At 46.4% G+C, this 5,000-nt stretch overlaps 3 non-coding genes and 11 pseudogenes across 3 annotated transcripts; all 14 read left to right on the top strand.

Annotated features, from left to right (window-relative positions):
* The first annotated feature begins 605 nt into the window (after positions 1 to 605).
* LOC132878831 (5S ribosomal RNA) lies at positions 606 to 724 on the top strand (annotated as a pseudogene).
* Positions 725 to 966: 242 nt separating this feature from the next.
* Positions 967 to 1,085, top strand: LOC132878830 (5S ribosomal RNA; annotated as a pseudogene).
* A 450-nt stretch (positions 1,086 to 1,535) lies between these two features.
* Positions 1,536 to 1,654, top strand: LOC132878829 (5S ribosomal RNA; annotated as a pseudogene).
* Positions 1,655 to 1,896: 242 nt separating this feature from the next.
* Positions 1,897 to 2,015, top strand: LOC132878828 (5S ribosomal RNA; annotated as a pseudogene).
* A 475-nt stretch (positions 2,016 to 2,490) lies between these two features.
* On the top strand, positions 2,491 to 2,609 carry LOC132878825 (5S ribosomal RNA; annotated as a pseudogene).
* A 242-nt stretch (positions 2,610 to 2,851) lies between these two features.
* LOC132878824 (5S ribosomal RNA) lies at positions 2,852 to 2,970 on the top strand (annotated as a pseudogene).
* A 196-nt stretch (positions 2,971 to 3,166) lies between these two features.
* On the top strand, positions 3,167 to 3,285 carry LOC132880692 (5S ribosomal RNA; annotated as a pseudogene).
* A 194-nt stretch (positions 3,286 to 3,479) lies between these two features.
* LOC132880691 (5S ribosomal RNA) lies at positions 3,480 to 3,598 on the top strand (annotated as a pseudogene).
* A 117-nt stretch (positions 3,599 to 3,715) lies between these two features.
* LOC132876230 (5S ribosomal RNA) lies at positions 3,716 to 3,834 on the top strand. Its single transcript, XR_009651957.1, has one exon. It is a non-coding gene; the product is annotated as a 5S ribosomal RNA (ribosomal RNA).
* A 122-nt stretch (positions 3,835 to 3,956) lies between these two features.
* Positions 3,957 to 4,075, top strand: LOC132878457 (5S ribosomal RNA; annotated as a pseudogene).
* A 114-nt stretch (positions 4,076 to 4,189) lies between these two features.
* On the top strand, positions 4,190 to 4,308 carry LOC132881298 (5S ribosomal RNA; annotated as a pseudogene).
* Positions 4,309 to 4,425: 117 nt separating this feature from the next.
* On the top strand, positions 4,426 to 4,544 carry LOC132877275 (5S ribosomal RNA). Its single transcript, XR_009652957.1, has one exon. It is a non-coding gene; the product is annotated as a 5S ribosomal RNA (ribosomal RNA).
* Positions 4,545 to 4,661: 117 nt separating this feature from the next.
* LOC132877274 (5S ribosomal RNA) lies at positions 4,662 to 4,780 on the top strand. The gene has a single exon (XR_009652956.1). It is a non-coding gene; the product is annotated as a 5S ribosomal RNA (ribosomal RNA).
* A 122-nt stretch (positions 4,781 to 4,902) lies between these two features.
* The window catches only part of LOC132879467 (5S ribosomal RNA), a 119-nt pseudogene continuing 21 nt past the window's right edge, over positions 4,903 to 5,000 (top strand).

Raw genomic sequence — 5,000 nt, 5'->3', positions numbered from 1 at the left:
GGCAAGGCAAGGCAAGGCAAGGCAAGGCAAGGCAAGGCAAGGCAAGGCAAGGCAAGGCAAGGCGCACATTTCCAGACTGTTGTTTACGTCCAAACCACTCTGACAATGCCTGATCCTGTCTGATCTGAGAAGCTAAACAGAGTTGGGCCTGGTTAGTACTTGAGTGTGAGACTGCCTAGGAATACCAAGTACTGTAAGCATTTTATTTTGTCTCCTTGCAGAAATCTGTTTGAATTTTCCTTCTGCTCGCAAGGCAAGAATTTTCCTTCTGGGCGCAAGGCAAGGCAAGGCAAGGCAAGGCAAGGCAAGGCAAGGCAAGGCAAGGCAAGGCAAGGCAAGGCAAGGCAAGGCGCACATTTCCAGACTGTTGTTTACGTCCAAACCACTCTGACAATGCCTGATCCTGTCTGATCTGAGAAGCTAAACAGAGTTGGGCCTGGTTAGTACTTGAGTGTGAGACTGCCTAGGAATACCAAGTACTGTAAGCATTTTATTTTGTCTCCTTGCAGAAATCTGTTTGAATTTTCCTTCTGCTCGCAAGGCAAGAATTTTCCTTCTGGGCGCAAGGCAAGGCAAGAAAAACGGCACATTTCCAACTAACTGTTGCTTATGGCCAAACCACTCTGACAACGTCTGATCCTGTCTGATCTCAGAAGCTAAACAGAGTTGGGCCTGGTTAGTACTTGAGTGGGAGACTGCCTAGGAATACCAGGTACTGTAAGCATTTTATTTTGTCTTCTTGCAGAAATCGACAATGCCTGATCCTGTCTGATCTGAGAAGCTAAACAGAGTTGGGCCTGGTTAGTACTTGAGTGTGAGACTGCCTAGGAATACCAAGTACTGTAAGCATTTTATTTTGTCTCCTTGCAGAAATCTGTTTGAATTTTCCTTCTGCTCGCAAGGCAAGAATTTTCCTTCTGGGCGCAAGGCAAGGCAAGAAAAACGGCACATTTCCAACTAACTGTTGCTTATGGCCAAACCACTCTGACAACGTCTGATCCTGTCTGATCTCAGAAGCTAAACAGAGTTGGGCCTGGTTAGTACTTGAGTGGGAGACTGCCTAGGAATACCAGGTACTGTAAGCATTTTATTTTGTCTTCTTGCAGAAATCTGTTTGAATTTTCCTTCTGCTCGCAAGGCAAGAATTTTCCTTCTGGGCGCAAGGCAAGGCAAGGCAAGGCAAGGCAAGGCAAGGCAAGGCAAGGCAAGGCAAGGCAAGGCAAGGCAAGGCAAGGCAAGGCAAGGCAAGGCAAGGCAAGGCAAGGCAAGGCAAGGCAAGGCGCACATTTCCAGACTGTTGTTTACGTCCAAACCACTCTGACAATGCCTGATCCTGTCTGATCTGAGAAGCTAAACAGAGTTGGGCCTGGTTAGTACTTGAGTGTGAGACTGCCTAGGAATACCAAGTACTGTAAGCATTTTATTTTGTCTCCTTGCAGAAATCTGTTTGAATTTTCCTTCTGCTCGCAAGGCAAGAATTTTCCTTCTGGGCGCAAGGCAAGGCAAGAAAAACGGCACATTTCCAACTAACTGTTGCTTATGGCCAAACCACTCTGACAACGTCTGATCCTGTCTGATCTCAGAAGCTAAACAGAGTTGGGCCTGGTTAGTACTTGAGTGGGAGACTGCCTAGGAATACCAGGTACTGTAAGCATTTTATTTTGTCTTCTTGCAGAAATCGACAATGCCTGATCCTGTCTGATCTGAGAAGCTAAACAGAGTTGGGCCTGGTTAGTACTTGAGTGTGAGACTGCCTAGGAATACCAAGTACTGTAAGCATTTTATTTTGTCTCCTTGCAGAAATCTGTTTGAATTTTCCTTCTGCTCGCAAGGCAAGAATTTTCCTTCTGGGCGCAAGGCAAGGCAAGAAAAACGGCACATTTCCAACTAACTGTTGCTTATGGCCAAACCACTCTGACAACGTCTGATCCTGTCTGATCTCAGAAGCTAAACAGAGTTGGGCCTGGTTAGTACTTGAGTGGGAGACTGCCTAGGAATACCAGGTACTGTAAGCATTTTATTTTGTCTTCTTGCAGAAATCTGTTTGAATTTTCCTTCTGCTCGCAAGGCAAGAATTTTCCTTCTGGGCGCAAGGCAAGGCAAGGCAAGGCAAGGCAAGGCAAGGCAAGGCAAGGCAAGGCAAGGCAAGGCAAGGCAAGGCAAGGCAAGGCAAGGCAAGGCAAGGCAAGGCAAGGCAAGGCAAGGCAAGGCAAGGCAAGGCAAGGCAAGGCAAGGCGCACATTTCCAGACTGTTGTTTACGTCCAAACCACTCTGACAATGCCTGATCCTGTCTGATCTGAGAAGCTAAACAGAGTTGGGCCTGGTTAGTACTTGAGTGTGAGACTGCCTAGGAATACCAAGTACTGTAAGCATTTTATTTTGTCTCCTTGCAGAAATCTGTTTGAATTTTCCTTCTGCTCGCAAGGCAAGAATTTTCCTTCTGGGCGCAAGGCAAGGCAAGAAAAACGGCACATTTCCAACTAACTGTTGCTTATGGCCAAACCACTCTGACAACGTCTGATCCTGTCTGATCTCAGAAGCTAAACAGAGTTGGGCCTGGTTAGTACTTGAGTGGGAGACTGCCTAGGAATACCAGGTACTGTAAGCATTTTATTTTGTCTTCTTGCAGAAATCGACAATGCCTGATCCTGTCTGATCTGAGAAGCTAAACAGAGTTGGGCCTGGTTAGTACTTGAGTGTGAGACTGCCTAGGAATACCAAGTACTGTAAGCATTTTATTTTGTCTCCTTGCAGAAATCTGTTTGAATTTTCCTTCTGCTCGCAAGGCAAGAATTTTCCTTCTGGGCGCAAGGCAAGGCAAGAAAAACGGCACATTTCCAACTAACTGTTGCTTATGGCCAAACCACTCTGACAACGTCTGATCCTGTCTGATCTCAGAAGCTAAACAGAGTTGGGCCTGGTTAGTACTTGAGTGGGAGACTGCCTAGGAATACCAGGTACTGTAAGCATTTTATTTTGTCTTCTTGCAGAAATCTGTTTGAATTTTCCTTCTGCTCGCAAGGCAAGAATTTTCCTTCTGGGCGCAAGGCAAGGCAAGGCAAGGCAAGGCAAGGCAAGGCAAGGCAAGGCAAGGCAAGGCAAGGCAAGGCAAGGCAAGGCAAGGCAAGGCAAGGCAAGGCAAGGCACGCACATTTCCAGACTGTTGTTTACGTCCAAACCACTCTGACAATGCCTGATCCTGTCTGATCTGAGAAGCTAAACAGAGTTGGGCCTGGTTAGTACTTGAGTGTGAGACTGCCTAGGAATACCAGGTACTGTAAGCATTTTATTTTGTCTCCTTGCAGAAATCTGTTTGAATTTTCCTTCTGCTCGCAAGGCAAGAATTTTCCTTCTGGGCGCAAGGCAAGGCAAGGCAAGGCAAGGCAAGGCAAGGCAAGGCAAGGCAAGGCAAGGCAAGGCAAGGCAAGGCAAGGCAAGGCAAGGCAAGGCAAGGCAAGGCGCACATTTCCAGACTGTTGTTTACGTCCAAACCACTCTGACAATGCCTGATCCTGTCTGATCTGAGAAGCTAAACAGAGTTGGGCCTGGTTAGTACTTGAGTGTGAGACTGCCTAGGAATACCAGGTACTGTAAGCATTTTATTTTGTCTCCTTGCAGAAATCTGTTTGAATTTTCCTTCTGCTCGCAAGGCAAGAATTTTCCTTCTGGTCGCAAGGCAAGGCAAGAAAAACGGCACATTTCCAACTAACTGTTGCTTACGGCCAAACCACTCTGACAACGCCTGATCCCGTCTGATCTCAGAAGCTAAACAGAGTTGGGCCTGGTTAGTACTTGAGTGGGAGACTGCCTAGGAATACCAGGTACTGTAAGCATTTTATTTTGTCTTCTAGCAGAAATCTGTTTGAATTTTCCTTCTGCTCGCAAGGCAAGAATTTTCCTTCTGGGCGCAAGGCAAGGCAAGGCAAGAAAAACGGCACATTTCCAACTAACTGTTGCTTATGGCCAAACCACTCTGACAACGCCTGATCCCGTCTGATGTCAGAAGCTAAACAGAGTTGGGCCTGGTTAGTACTTGAGTGGGAGACTGCCTAGGAATACCAGGTACTGTAAGCATTTTATTTTGTCTTCTTGCAGAAATCTGTTTGAATTTTCCTTCTGGTCGCAAGGCAAGAATTTTCCTTCTGATCGCAAGGCAAGGCAAGAAAAACGGCACATTTCCAGACTATTGCTTATGTCCAAACCACTCTGACAATGCCTGATCCTGTCTGATCTGAGAAGCTAAACAGAGTTGGGCCTGTTTAGTACTTGAGTGGGAGACTGCCTAGTAATACCAGGTACTGTAAGCATTTTATTTTGTCTTCTTGCAGAAATCTGTTTGAATTTTCCTTCTGCTCGCAAGGCAAGAATTTTCCTTCTGGTCGCAAGGCAAGGCAAGAAAAACGGCACATTTCCAACAAACTGTTGCTTATGGCCAAACCACTCTGACAACGCCTGATCCCGTCTGATCTCAGAAGCTAAACAGAGTTGGGCCTGGTTAGTACTTGAGTGGGAGACTGCCTAGGAATACCAGGTACTGTAAGCATTTTATTTTGTCTTCTAGCAGAAATCTGTTTGAATTTTCCTTCTGCTCGCAAGGCAAGAATTTTCCTTCTGGGCGCAAGGCAAGGCAAGAAAAACGGCACATTTCCAGCTAACTGTTGCTTATGGCCAAACCACTCTGACAACGCCTGATCCCGTCTGATCTCAGAAGCTAAACAGAGTTGGGCCTGGTTAGTACTTGAGTGGGAGACTGCCTAGGAATACCAGGTACTGTAAGCATTTTATTTTGTCTTCTTGCAGAAATCTGTTTGAATTTTCCTTCTGCTCGCAAGGCAAGAATTTTCCTTCTGGGCGCAAGGCAAGGCAAGGCAAGAAAAACGGCACATTTCCAACTAACTGTTGCTTATGGCCAAACCACTCTGACATCGCCTGATCCCGTCTGATCTCAGAAACTAAACAGAGTTGGGCCTGGTTAGTACTTGAGTGGGAGACTGAATAG

The sequence above is a fragment of the Neoarius graeffei genome (genome assembly GCF_027579695.1).
Source record: "Neoarius graeffei isolate fNeoGra1 chromosome 18 unlocalized genomic scaffold, fNeoGra1.pri SUPER_18_unloc_1, whole genome shotgun sequence".
In the NCBI taxonomy this organism is placed as follows: Eukaryota; Metazoa; Chordata; class Actinopteri; order Siluriformes; family Ariidae; genus Neoarius; species Neoarius graeffei.
This window is presented reverse-complemented; position numbering and strand designations above follow the sequence as displayed.